We start from the raw sequence: 14470 nt of genomic DNA on the forward strand, positions 1-14470 counted from the left end.
CTAGTAGATGGCACATGTTATTCCTTCTTCCACATTATTCCCAGAACATTTTGTGGAGTTTAAAATAATTCTTTTGTTTTGGTTGATTGGGCTGTTTGAAGGCAACTGAAGAATAACTAAGACTGAGAAACATATCAAATTTAGAAGAAACCATTTTAAACCCCACCTTGACCTTTAATGGAACAGAACACCTTGAGTTTCTGTGTTTTTAGAGATATAATCAAAGCATTTAGAACCATTCATAAACCAAATAATTCTCTGAGTATTCAAAATACGAGTGTTGTTTTTAACATTGCATGTAATTATATCTATTCAGGATGAAGTTGCCTTGCAATTGTACACCTCTTTGTTTGAAACCACAATGACAGACCATAGCAGACCAAACCCTTCTTTCTATCATAAAAAAATCATAATGAATACAAATTAAAATAATGCCATTTACCAAATAAATTGTGAACTATGAATCAAGAGTTTTGTTGGGATGAACACTAGTGGGGAGGTGTTCAAGTTAAGGCTGGAACTGGGAAAAGAGAATCACTCGGAGAAAGAAGGGAAGGGTAAACAGAAACTTCAGAAGAAGGAAGACTGCTAGGGCCCTTCCTTATATAAAGTTAATTCTTGACACAGGATAAGGTCATCAGACAACCAAACCAACCCCGCCTATCTACACACAGACACACACACACACTTCAAATGTATTTAGTGCATGGGTCACACTTATCCTAAAATATAGTTCTTTATATTTATTGATGCATTTTGCATTTTATTATACTGAACGGAGAGCTTATTTCCTTATGTGCCTCAACATTAAAAATATTATTTTTACTTTTTAGTCATTACACGATTACATTTCATTATGTATTCAAAGCAACTGATGCCAGTTCTTTTGGTTTTCATGTGTTTTATGGGTTGCCCACGTGTATTTTTTTCTAGATCTTCAAACACTATGGAAAGTAGTCAGAAAATGGTATTGTTGCTGCATTTTTCTCCACGTTAACATGGCTAATCTGGAAGCACATTTCTCAGGATTCTCTTCCTTGTATGTTTCTAAATTAGGACTGACCACAAGGAAGCTTGCATGAGATTTAGAAGGCGGTGATGTGAACACTGGGTAGGGCTCAGTTACCACTATAACATGTGTCCACTTGTTGCAAATATGCTAGTTCCCTTTCTTGGTGTGAGGTAGCAGCTGGGCCTGCAGTTCCTCTATCTTCCATCACATCTTCTCCTCAGTCTCTCCAAGGGCAAGGCCAGTTGCAGGTATAGTTCCTTGGAGAGGGTTCCAGTTCCTTCTGTTGGTCATCCACATCGTCAAGGCTAGAGGTGATGATACACAGATGTGGATTCCATTTTGTCTACATGGGTTCCAATTTATCTTCACAAATTCTAGTCTTCCCTCATTCTTCCCCACTTCATGTTTAGCTTTTGTTTTCCATCGGGTCTCCGATGCAGAGGTCTCCCATAAATAGGCATCCATAAACACCTTCAGAAATACCCACAATCATGTCCATTCATATCCTTTATTTCATACCGCTCAGAATAGTACTATGCTTCCTTGATTAAACCCTATCTAACACAAGTGTTTTCTCTTTACTCCATTTTGGATGAAAGATATTTTATTCCCTTCCACATTTAGGAACCTCTCAGAGAATAAATGAATTCCATAAATGTGTATCTATGGATCTACATTTTAAAAGGTAATGTCAACAGAAATAATAATAAATGGAAACACTACTGCAATACTGAAAATTTGAGAAAAATCTTACATTTTAGGTAAAAAAACCAACCAATTATATGAGAAACACAGAATTTCTTTTTTTTTTAATTTTTTTTAATGTTTATTTATTTTTGAGACAGAGAGAGACAGAGCATGGATGGGGGAGGGTCAGAGAGAGGGAGACACAGAATCTGAAACAGGCTCCAGGCTCTGAGCTGTCAGCACAGAGCCCGACGCGGGGCTCGAACTCACGGACCGCGAGATCATGACCTCAGCCGAAGTCAGCTGCCCAACCGACTGAGCCACCCAGGCGCCCCGAGAAACACAGAATTTCTTAGAATAATACAAAATTAGAACTAGAAATCATTTAATCCTACATTTCCATTTTACAGTTGAAGAAACAGAACCAGACACTTGCCTAAGATCCCAAAATAAAGTAGTAACAAAGCTAGGAGTAAAGTATAATACAGTTTAATTTCCTTTCCCTTCATACTTCTTTAAATTATTGCATTAATATCAGTTTATGTGAAAGACTGAAGATATAAAAACTATAGAGGGTTTCAGTTAACTGAAAATTTATTATGATGCAAAAGGGTAATAAGACTATCAAAAATACTAATGTGATAAGAGGATGTATGAACAAAGTATAGCATCTAATATAAGAAAGATTGTAACCCCACTGTAGTCTGTCCTGATCAGACCATACTCATGTATTTGAGTACCTGAAAGGGTCAAATAAGTTATAAAGAAAGTGACCAGAATTACATGGGTTTTAACGGTATGACATATAAAAGAAAATTGGGGTCATTTTAATTGGAGAAGGGGAGACACCAGGACATATAAGTATTGCCAAATATTTGAAGAGCTTCCATAAAGAAGAAAAATCAAATTTGTTCTCTGTGCTTTTCTAGGGCATAAATAAAATGAATAGCTGGATATTAGAGAGGCTGTTTAATATTTAGAAATACTTTGTGAAAAATAGAGAACTTCAAAGCTGAAGGGGTTGCAGTGAGCTTCCAATCAATAGAAGTTTTCCATCACAGGCTTTGATGACAATCTATCAGGTAATCTGAGCAAAGGATTCCCAATCGGATGGATGTTAGAATGACTTGGGAGGTTCCACTATGTCCCTGTGGCTGAGCATCTATTGTTTGAATGACAACATTATAGGAATACTGTAATAACCTCAATTATTTGAAAGTTATATTTCTGCAATAGCCCATGTAGAAGCTCCAATTCATCTTTAATGTTTGGTCTAAAGTACCAACAACTTTCTTGAGAGATTCTTTTTCTAGAATGAGCTAGATTCAATCCAGATGGCTATATCTGCTGGAATAAAATTCAGGCTGTCAAAATTGAAGGTCAAAAATATAGGTTTTAACTATACAGGGGAAAGATCCTCTGGACAATACTGTACTAAGTACATTCTGGATTGTGCCCAAGAATCCCCCTTCCACAGGGCAGAATGCTGGCTGTTAGCCACTGACATGACACTCAAGTTGCTCCCCAGAGAGTAATACAGCTTTTGCTATAGTATCTGAACAAGATGCCAGACCAAGAAAAGGCGGGGGGGGGGGGGGGGGTTCTTATCAGTGGCAGCCCAGCAGGCTGGGCTATTGGCATGGATTGTTTTACCATGACAGTCACAGACAATAGAAGCAGGCCAAGAAACATCTTTTTTATCCAGAAATTGACACAGAGGATGTTGCTAAACTCAAATATCTTAAAGAAAGAGAGGCAAAGAAAAAAAGGATTTAATGGAAACTGACAACAACGCCTTTTAAAGAAGAAAAGTTAAGTAATCTCATTTGACTTTTTTTTAATTAAAAAATTGTTCTCCTAGAAATGCACAGCAGAACTGGCAGATTCAAAGAACTATCCTAGAACAAAAGGTTTCCGTTGTGCACACGAGGAAAGCATACATCAAGTTAGCCTGGGGCCTTCTCTGGGAAGAAATTGTATAGAGTAAAGGAATCGTGAGTTTATATTAGAAAAGAAAAAAATGCTTAAATCAGGGTCTGATATACAATTATAAGACAAAGAAGGGAACTCTATTGCTATCTAGTGCACCGTGTCAAATGTGGTGGCATATCTTAATCACCAGGGGAGCTCATTAAAAATACAGTTAATCAGGGTGCCTGGGTGGCTCAGTCAGTTAAGCATCTGACTTAGGCTCAGGTCATGATCTCATGGTTTCTGAGTTCGAGCCCAGCATCGGGCTCTGTGCTGACAGCTCGGAGCCTGGAGCGTGCTTCACATCCTGTGTCTCCCTCTCTCTCTCTGCCCCTCCCTTACTCACGCTCTGCCTTTCTCTCTCTTTCTCTCTCAAAATAAACATTAACAAATTTTTTTTAAATATAGTTAATCAAGCTCCACCTTAGACTAACTGTGTCTGAATCTGATAGTCAGACAACTTTTGCAATCTCCAAACTTGACTATCACAGAATACTCACCATAATTTTGCCTTAATACTTGTACAACTATAACTGTTTTGGACTGATGCTGGAGTTTCTTTGGTACTCAGATGTAGTAGAGAATAATCTCATTCAATAATCAAAACAAAAAGGTGAATAATTTTCCAGCAACCATAGCTGCTAAATGATATACCTAGAATTTAAAGATAGATATAACCCTCTAGCTCATGTTCTTTCCACTACACCATACAGTAAAAAGTTGAACTGACCACATGAAATCGCCCATATTCAATTTTTTAACCCACAAAATTATGAATTTATAGCATCTAATGTAGTAAATTCAGTCACGAAAGAAGACAAAGTACAATATATTGAATGACTGTGAGGAAATAAAGTTATGTGAACATTATGTTTTACAAATTAATCCTTTTCTTTTTTTTAATGTTTATTTATCTTTGAGAGAGAGACAGAGCATGAGTGGGGAAGGTGCAGAGAGAGAGGGAGACACACAATCTGAAGCAGTTTCCAGCTCTGAGCTGTCAGCACAGAGCCTGACGTGGGACTTAAACTCACGAACTGTGAGATCATGACCTGAGCTGAAGTCAGACACTTAACCAACTGAGCTACCCAGGCGCCCATAAATTAATCCTTTTCTTTAAGTGCAGTGCAGTTTTATAAAACTAGAAATAAAATGTCCTATCAACTAGTGATGGGCTATTCCTTGCTGAACTGATTATCTGTTTGCTTATTCTACTTAAGGATAAATCAGAGGTCTGTGACCTGGACCCGGGTGAGACAAGCGAGGTGCCCAGGGCTCAGCATTTAAGGAGGCACTCACTCTCATGTGCTGACACAATACTTGCAAGAGCTTGTGAGTGGGTGCCTTCTTACATTTGCACCCCAGGGTGACTTCTTTGCTCACTCTAGTCCTGACTTCACACTTCACTTCTATTTTTCCTCCTTTTTATTCCACTTTGGTTAATTCCATAACCAAATCATACAAGGCAGGCAATTAAAAGTATGAGATACAAGTCCAAGGCAGCATCCTCTGTGTATAGTGCAAAAGATCACTCACGTTGCTTTGGGGAGAAAATACAAAGACTGAATAGAGAAAAATAACAGGCATGTGATTGAGAGAAAAAAAGCAGTTTATTCAAAAAGTGGCTGAGGTTGACTTGCTGTACTTATTACACATCAAGCCTGTTTAGGGTTGTGTTTTCTCCATGCTATGTGATTCTTGTGTTATCATCACCATGACCATCCATTCTTAATTAGCTTTATGAACTGAGAACTTTTTATGTGCCCACAGTCATGACTGCATAAAAAAGTATGATTCAGTAACCACATAAAAGGAAAATGCAACTAACTGAATGTGTTTTTAGAGGGAGAACAGTCATAAACTCCTAGTGTTCCAGATGGAGAATGGCACAGGTCCTCAGAGGCCACCTGGGACTCAAGGAGAAACAATTTCTACATAGTCCTTCTTCACAGAAGATGATCTTATCTCTGAAAACCTTTAGAAATGAGAACAAAACCTTCATGAGGTATCCTTCATGGATGCCTGAGAGTCATTTCTACTATAATGCTCTTTCTTTTTCTAAGCCCAAATCTTCTCCTTTGCAGGCTTTTTCAAATCCAGCCCAGGGTCATGTGGCAACATAAAACTGTCACACCTGTTTTTCTCCAAAACTAAGTTTGCAAATATTAGGAGATAGGCTTTAATATTTGTTATGGTTGTACACATGAAACAATACAGGCTCCTCCGATGAGCTGGACCAAGACAAGTTCTATTCCTCTGAATATATCCCATTTTTTCAATATACTTTTAAAATACATTAGTTAGTTGCAATGTCCTTTCTCACCCATATTATTCAACATAGAATTGGAAGTTCTAACCAGGCATACAGATAGGAAAGGAAGGAATAAAACTATCTCTATTTGCAGATGATAGGACTGTCTACATAGAAAATCCCAAAGAGTACACAAAAACTCTTAGAACTAATAAATGAGTTTAGTAAGGTCATAGGATACAAGTTCAACATATATAGGAACTAAGTAAAAACACAAAACCAACTGTAACTTTTCCAAAGAAAATTAAATACTTAGGAATACACTTAACAAAATATGCATAGGATTTGTAGGCTGAAAATTATTAAATGTTGATGGAAGAAATAAAGAGGACCTAAATAAATGTAGAAATATGCCATGTTCATGGATTAGAAGTCTCTACATGGTGAAAATGAGTTATAAGTTTAATGTGATTTTTATCAAAATACCAGCAAGTTATTTTTGTAGACATAAGCAAGCTTGCTTTAAGATACAAATCATAGAATTGCTTAAACAAGCTTGTAAAAGAATAATTAGGAATAGAAATAACCCTAACCAATTTAAGGCTTATTATATAGCTATAATATTCAAGACAGTATGGTATTCATGGAGGAATAGACACATAGACCAACTGAACACAAAGCAAACCCAGAAATAGACCCGCAGAAATATGCTCAAATTATTTTTTAAGGTGAAAGTAATTCAGTGGAAGAAGGACAGCCTTTTCAATTAAAAGGTCTAAAGCAATGGAATACCCATAGGTGGGGCAGGGGGAAGAACCTCTACCAAAACCTTAAACTTCACAACTTACACAAAAAATAATGAAAATGAATCATGTGACTTACATGTAAAACAAAGCAACAAAACTTTAAAGTAGGACACAACTCTTTAGAATATAGATCTAAACAAAGGTTGTTATACTTGACACAAAATCAGGATCCATAAGAGGAAAAATTTATAAATTGGACCTCATTGAAATTTAAAACTTTTGCTCTGTGAAATCCCATGTGACCAGAATGAAAATACAAGATCCAGAGTAGGAGAAAATACTTGCAAAATACATATCTGACAAAGAACTTGTATCTGACATACATAACTCTTGATATTGAATAATGAAAATAATCAAATAAGTAAAAAGTATACATCCAATTGGAAAATGGGCAAAAGACATGAACAGACATTTCTCTGAAGAGGGTATACAGATGGGAAATAAGCACATGAAAAGATGTTCAACATCATTAGCCATCACAGAAACACAAAGCCACAGTGAGATATCACCACACATCTACCTATCAAGACAGCTAAATTAAAAAGTATTGACAACTCCAAATGCAGGTGAGGATTCAGAGAAACTGAATCACTCTTACTTTACTGATGGGAATTTAATGGTGTTCTGGAAAATAGTCTGACAGTTTCTTACAAAGCTAAACGTGAAATTACCATATGACCCTGCAACTGCACTGTTGAGCATCTATCCCAGAACTGAAAACTTTCTTTTCATAGTCTTAAAAACCCACAAAACAAATATTCATAACAGCTTTATTTAAAATAGCCAAGAACTGGAACTAGCCCATTTCTCCAACAAGTGAATGTTTAAGCAATCTGTGGGATATACATACAATGGCATACTACTCATCAATAAAAAGAAGTGAATTATTGAAAACAACAGGTTGGATGGATTTCTAGGAAATTGGGTTGAGTGAAACACAGCCCATCTCAAAAAGTTAAAAAGATTGTATGATTCCATATTATAAAATTTTTGAAATGACAACATTTTAGAAATGAAGAACAGGTAACTGGTTGCCAGCGTTCAGGGACAGGAAAGGACATAAAGGGAGATAGGTGTGGTTATAAAAGGATAGCATGAGAGACCCTTGTGCTATTGCAATAGTTCAACATCTTAACTCTGTTTGTGCATACACAAGCCCTTAGAGATGGCAAAAGTGTACTGTACTTAACACACACACACACACACACACACACACACAGATTCCAGATAAAATTAGGGAAATCTGACTAAGATGATTATATCATGGTTGTGATATTATTATAATTTTGAAAACTGTGATCATTGGGAGAAAATGCCCCAGGATTTTCAACAGCTTTCCTTGAACTTTGTTTGTTTTTTCCAGTCTTTAGATACACTGCAGTTTCAATTAGGGACTCACTTCTACACATTAAAATTTCTGACAGACTTCAGGAAAGAAAGCAAATGATTTCTCATTTAATATACCAGCAATTCCACATGGGCAGGTCCCAGTTAGAGCAACAATCAAGCAATAACTAGTAATTAGCTTATTGGGGGCTTTAGGAATTGAAATTGAAAACATGGATACCCAAGCCCTCAAATCCATGGGTTTCCTGAAAACTAATGTAGAAATCTTCAAAAGCTAAGAATCAGTTTTTTCCAGTATAAAGAAAGGAGCTCTTATTTTTCATGTGCATAATTCATGTGGCATGACAATAAGTTTTACTGCAAAAATGGGACACCCTTATGAAAAAGAGCAAACCATTTCTTACTTGTAAAATGTGTGGAATTTCCATCGTAAACTATGGCAATGGTCAGGGTAGAATTTTGCTTTCATGAAATTAAAAGCTAAGTAAAAGGGTCCTGGGGGTAAGTGGGGAGGCAGAACCTTCTCCTTTAGTCTTTATCCCACGGTTTGCAACCGAGTAGCAGAGACAAACAGGGAGGTATGATGGCAACCCCATATTTCGTTAGATAGGTATTCTGGAAGCAGGAAAACAGGGTAAGATGCTTTTAAAGTTGTAGCAGCTCTTGATGGAAGAAGTAGAAGTATTTGTTTAGCACTGGACCAAGCTGTGAACCTTGAAACAAGCTGGTATTTCTCACAGGCTATGAACCTATGCTTTGTAAAATGTACTGGTTTGAGATTTCTTGCATTTTTTTTTCATTTGTCTTTTGTTGCTTTTAGGAAACTTTTTGACATTTCCCACTATTTTTAACTGTACTAAAGGGATTGTGTTTGCATTTGGGCCTCAGCTTTTGAGGGAGAGAGCAGTGTCCTTAGGGAAGAACCACTGGCAATGGATTCCTAGTAAAGTGCCCAAGAGAAAGATAAACCTCATAGAAAAGAGATATGGGGGCTCCCAAGGGGGCCTCAGGTCTCTACTTGCTAAGCCATGAATTTCACATGCTTTGATTTAATAAGGGAACACTACTTTTATCCATAAGGCAGTAATTTTTTTTACCTCTCTTACCTTCTACCCCCCAAAGTCTGTTGCTAATGCTAATAACTATTTGCTCTGTGCTTCATGTCAAGGCTGCTGTAGTTTACAACCCTATCATCCAGTTCCTTCTCTCATTCTTCTGACAGAAGCATACGGTCTATATTGCTGGTGTCATAGTCTGTGGATGATCCAAAGTCATTTTTCATCACTTGCTTCTCACGGAACTTTATGTTCAAGATGATATCGATTGACAGTGCACCAATGTGAAAGCAGGAGGCGCTGGATATAAAAGAAACAGAAGAGATTGTCCTGTCCTTGGAGAATTTATAAGTCACAAAAAGGGCTTGGGAAGGCTTAGAAAGTAATTTTCAAATAGACATATTAATATAGTGCAGAGTATTATATTAAGGCCAGGCAAAATCTACAAAGCAAAGGAAGGATAATAAAAATAATAACTAGAATTAGTCTTTTCCAATTTACAAATACCTCTCTTGCCTTATCTCACTTGCTATAGCTCTTTCAAATAAAAGACTAAGTTTTTACTATCCCTATCTTGATGAAGAAACTGGGACTTAGAGTTTGTCACTACCATGGCCACACTGGGGCTCTGAGCCCTTGTTCTTTCTTTCACAACATTCTCTCTTCAGAATGTGAGGAGGTGAGATTAATCTGGGAAGTAGGAATTTAGAATAGGACTTTATGGGAAGTAAAATTATGTGCAATGGCAGACAGAAATGAAGAGAATGTTCCAGGTGTACTGCTAATCTTAAACCAAACAAACAAAAACAGAAATCCTCCACACAAGATGGGATTTTTTTTTGAAATTTATTGTCAAATTGGTTTCCATACAACACCCAGTGCTCATCGCAAAAGATGCCCTCCTCAATACCCATCACCCACCCCCCCCCTCCCTCCCACCCCCCATCAACCCTCAGTTTGTTCTCAGTTTTTAAGAGTCTCTTATGCTCTGGCTCTTTCCCACTCTAACCTCTTTTTTTTTTTTTTCCTTCCCCTCTCCCATGGGTTTCTGTTAAGTTTCTCAGGATCCACATAAGAGTGAAAACATATGGTATCTGTCTTTCTGTATGGCTTATTTCACTTAGCATAACACTCTTCAGTTCCATCCACGTTGCTACAAAAGGCCATATTTCATTCTTTCTCATTGCCATGTAGTAGTAGTCCATTGTGTACATAAACCACAATTTCTTTATATGGGATTTTTTTTAAAGACTTCTTTTTAAAAAAGTGAGAACCCCTGTTTGGTTGGGAGACAGTTTCTGTGCACTCATCCCTTCTTTCTTGTTTTGATAACTATAACCTTGAACAAATCACACAATCAGTCTATTCTCCTTATTCTACATATAAACTGGATGTAATAAACATTTCTATTGGTGGCAGCTAGCTCAAAAGAGTTCAATCCTTCTTATCAACATAAATCTTCAATACATCTCTTTGTAGCAAGGAGAAGGCAGGCGTTAATTTCTTGAAGCAGAAATTTGGGTAATGGCGACTCGCCTATGGATTCACGTTCCCCTTGGATGCCAGGACTGGACCAGGAGTAGGGGAAGCAAAAGTACTTGTAAGTCCAGTATGCTTTCCCACTTACCCATATCATCCTAGTAATGTATAAGCAATAAAGGCGATATGTTTTTTTTTTAATCCACATACCTGAATCCTATTTCATCTCTCAATGTTTTTGAACTTGGGTGGAAAAGGGGGAGTATTATTTATTGACCCCTACCTCTGAGACCACTGTGCTTGGCAGATTGAAGCATGCTAACATATTTGCATGTCTCCCTTTACATGGACATTTCCTTTTATTTTTTTAAGTTGAATTTTTCAATTTAATTTATTTTTTCTTAATTTACATCCAAATTAGTTAGCATATAGTGCAACAATGATTTCAGGAGTAGAGTCCTTAATGCCCCTTACCCATTTAGCCCATCCCCCCTCCCATAACCCCTCCAGTAACCCTCTGTTCTCCATATTTAAGAGTCTCTTATGTTTTGTCCCCTCCTTGTTTTTATATTATTTTTACTTCCCTTCCCTTATGTTCATCTGTTCTGTGTCTTATCTTTCTTTTTTTTTAAGTTTATTTATTTGGGGCGCCAGGGTGGCTCAGTCAGTTGAGCATCCGACTTTAGTTCAGGTCATGATGTCGAGGTTGACGAGTTTGAGCTACGCATCGGGCTCTGTGCTGATGGCTCAGAGCCTGGAGCCTGCCTTTGGATTCTGTGTCTCCCTCTCTCTGCCCCTCCCCCACTTATGCTCTGTCTCTGTCTCAAAAATAAAAAATTTTAAAAATGTGAAAAAAAATAATAAAGTTTATTTATTTATTTTGAGAGAGAGAGATAGAGAGCGAGCAGGGGAGGGGCAGAGCAAGAGGGAGACAGAGAATCCCAACCAGGCTTCAACGTGCCAGTACAGAGCCCAACATAGGGCTAAAACTCAAGAATTGTGAGGTTATCACCTGAGCCAAAACTAAGAGTCAGATGCTTAATCGACTGAGCCACCCAGGCGCCCGTACATGGATCTTTCTATAAGTCAGTTTCTATCCATTTACATGGTCATGTTTACTTGTTTTCCTACAAAATTTTCTACTAATGGAGAAAAGTATAAGTTAATGGAAGTATGAATGGAAAAGAGCAATTTGCCCTTCTAAACCATGCCAGAAAAAAGGCTTTAAACTACTAGGTAAATGTGAATGATTCTGTGCTAGCACCAAGCAGTTTAAACCAAGGCACCAAAACCACACTTGACAGAGATCCTTCTGTCCTAATGTGACACAAAAGCCACAGGGCCACTTCTCTTCCGATACCATGATCAGGCTTAGAAAATGAAAAACATATATATCCCCCAAATCAGAGCTACCTCCCTAAAAGGTATATTTTGAGTAAGACCCTTAGAATCATTTCATACCCTGAAGGGAAGGATCTCAATTAATGATGAAAGAAGCAAGAAATTGTACCCATAATCAGAATAAAATCAGTCAGTGAAGATAGAGTCAGAAAAAACCAGAGGTGTTGGACTTAGTAGTCAATAACTTTAAAAGAGTCTTGGGGCACCTGGGTGACTCAATAGGGTGAGCATCTGACTTCAGCTCAGGTTATGATCTCATGATTCATGAGAGCCCTGCATCAGGCTCTGTGCTGACAGCCTGGACCCTGGAACCTGCTTTGGATTCTGTGTATCCCTCTCTGCCCTTCTCCTGCTCAAGATCTCCCTCTCTCAAAAATAAACATTAAAAATATTTTTTACTTAAAAAAAAAATAAAAGGGTCTTCCTATGACTGGGCAAAGAACAATCACTAGAAAAGAACAGCTACTGAAGGGTTATAATCTAAATAATTCCCAAAGATTACACCTGTTTGGGACACATTTGATTTCCAAACAAGCAGAGAGAGTCCTTGTTGGAGCATTCAGTAGAGATAGCAGAATGTCCTGCTTTCATAGTAGAGGTAGATATGCCTTAAAGGATACTCTAGGTCTAAGCTAATAAACAAGGCTTAAGCTTAAAGTAAGCTTTAAAATGATCAAGTTGATTTGCAAATAATTTTAACTGCCTGCCTAAACAAATGCCAACATTCTTTAAAAGAAGTCACCAGAATCCAGAAACTTGGCAATTTAATTTCTATATTAGCTAGTAGGCTTTCAAAAATTACTAGTATGAAAGAAGAAATAAAATGTACCCATAAATCAGAAGAAAATCAGTCAGTGGAGAGAGTCAGAAAAAAATAGAGGTGTTGGGATTAATAAAGAACTTTCAGAAAGCTATTACAAATATGTTCAAGGATTTGCAAGAAAACATGAACATAATGAAGAGAGAAATGGAAATGGAAGATATATGGAAATCAGTAATTTCCCAAAGCTAAAACAACACCATACCTGAAATTAAAAATTCGCTAAATAGGCTTAAACATGAAATTAGACACAGCATAAGGAAAACAGTGAACTTGAAGACATAGTAACAGAAACTAAACTGAATCACAAAGAAAAAGGAAACTGAAGCTAAAAAGAGGAAAAAAGCTCCTCAAAATTTTTGATATGTCTTTTGATATGTCTTAAAAGAATATTTATAGCTTTGGGGAGCCTGGGTGTCTCAGATGGTTAAGCGTCTGACTTCGGCTCAGGTCGGCTTGTGAGTTCGAGCCCCACGTCAGGCTCTGTGCTGACAACTCAGAGCCTGGAGTCAGCTTCAGATTCTGTGTTTCCTTCTCTCCCTGCCCCTCTCTCACTCATGCTCTGTCTCTCTCTCCTTCAAAAATAAATAAACATTTACAAAAGAATATTTATAGCTTTAAATGTTCATATAATAAAAGAAGAAAAGCTTAAAGTAAACAATGGAGAAATAGGGTTTCTTCCTTCTTCTGCCAAGAAACTGGAACTGTTTCAGCTGATCGACTCCAGAGCCTTTCCCGTACTGCCCTGACACATCAGAAGGCTCTAGAATCTCTATATCATTGCCCAGAGAGGATAGAAATTCCTGGAGTGCGGCAGCTGAATTGTTCCCTACTGGACGCAGGGCTGATAAATTCTTCCCCAGCTTTATAAGTAACAGAGAGCTCAGCAGCAGATGGCTTGGGACAGATAGGAGGAAAAGACAGAAACCCCACTGTAGCTAATAGGACTTATTCATAAGAAAATGTGAAAGAAAAAACACACCAGAAATATCCACCAGATATTTCTCCACCAGAAATAACTGGAGGTGGGGTTAGAGATGAGGAATATCTTGCAGGGAGTTAAAGGTCAGTAAAATGTATTTGATGACAAATTCTCCCTAAGTAACATACAGCCATGGGTACAGAGAAGGTCCACAATGTGACCTTTATAAAATCTAATTTAGTAAGGCAGTATGTTAGTTATCTATTGCTACTCCCAAGCTCTGTAGCTTGAAATGACGACAGTTATTTTCTCAAAGTTTCTGTAGGTCAGGAATCCAGGCACAGTTCAGCTGGGTCTTTTCCTTCAGGGCCTCCCATGGGCTGCAATCCAGGTGCAGGCTCTGCCTATTATATCTAGAAGAATCCACCCAGGATCACTATTATGATTACTGGCAGGCTACCATTCACCATGGGTGTTGGACTGATGGCCCCAGTTCCTTGAAGGCTTTTGCCTAGAGGCTGGCCTCAATTGCTTGTCACGTGGACCTCTCCAACATGGCAGCTTGCTTCATCAGAGTACAAATGGAGAAGTCAAAGGGGAGAGAGTCCAGCAAGATGGACATCTTTTGTAATCTAATCATGGAAGTGACATCTTATCACTTTAATCAGATTCCATCCATAAGAACAAATCACCGGGCCCAGCCTGCATGAAAGGGAAGT

This window comes from Acinonyx jubatus, chromosome C2 (assembly GCF_027475565.1).
Source record: "Acinonyx jubatus isolate Ajub_Pintada_27869175 chromosome C2, VMU_Ajub_asm_v1.0, whole genome shotgun sequence".
Lineage (NCBI taxonomy): Eukaryota > Metazoa > Chordata > Mammalia > Carnivora > Felidae > Acinonyx > Acinonyx jubatus.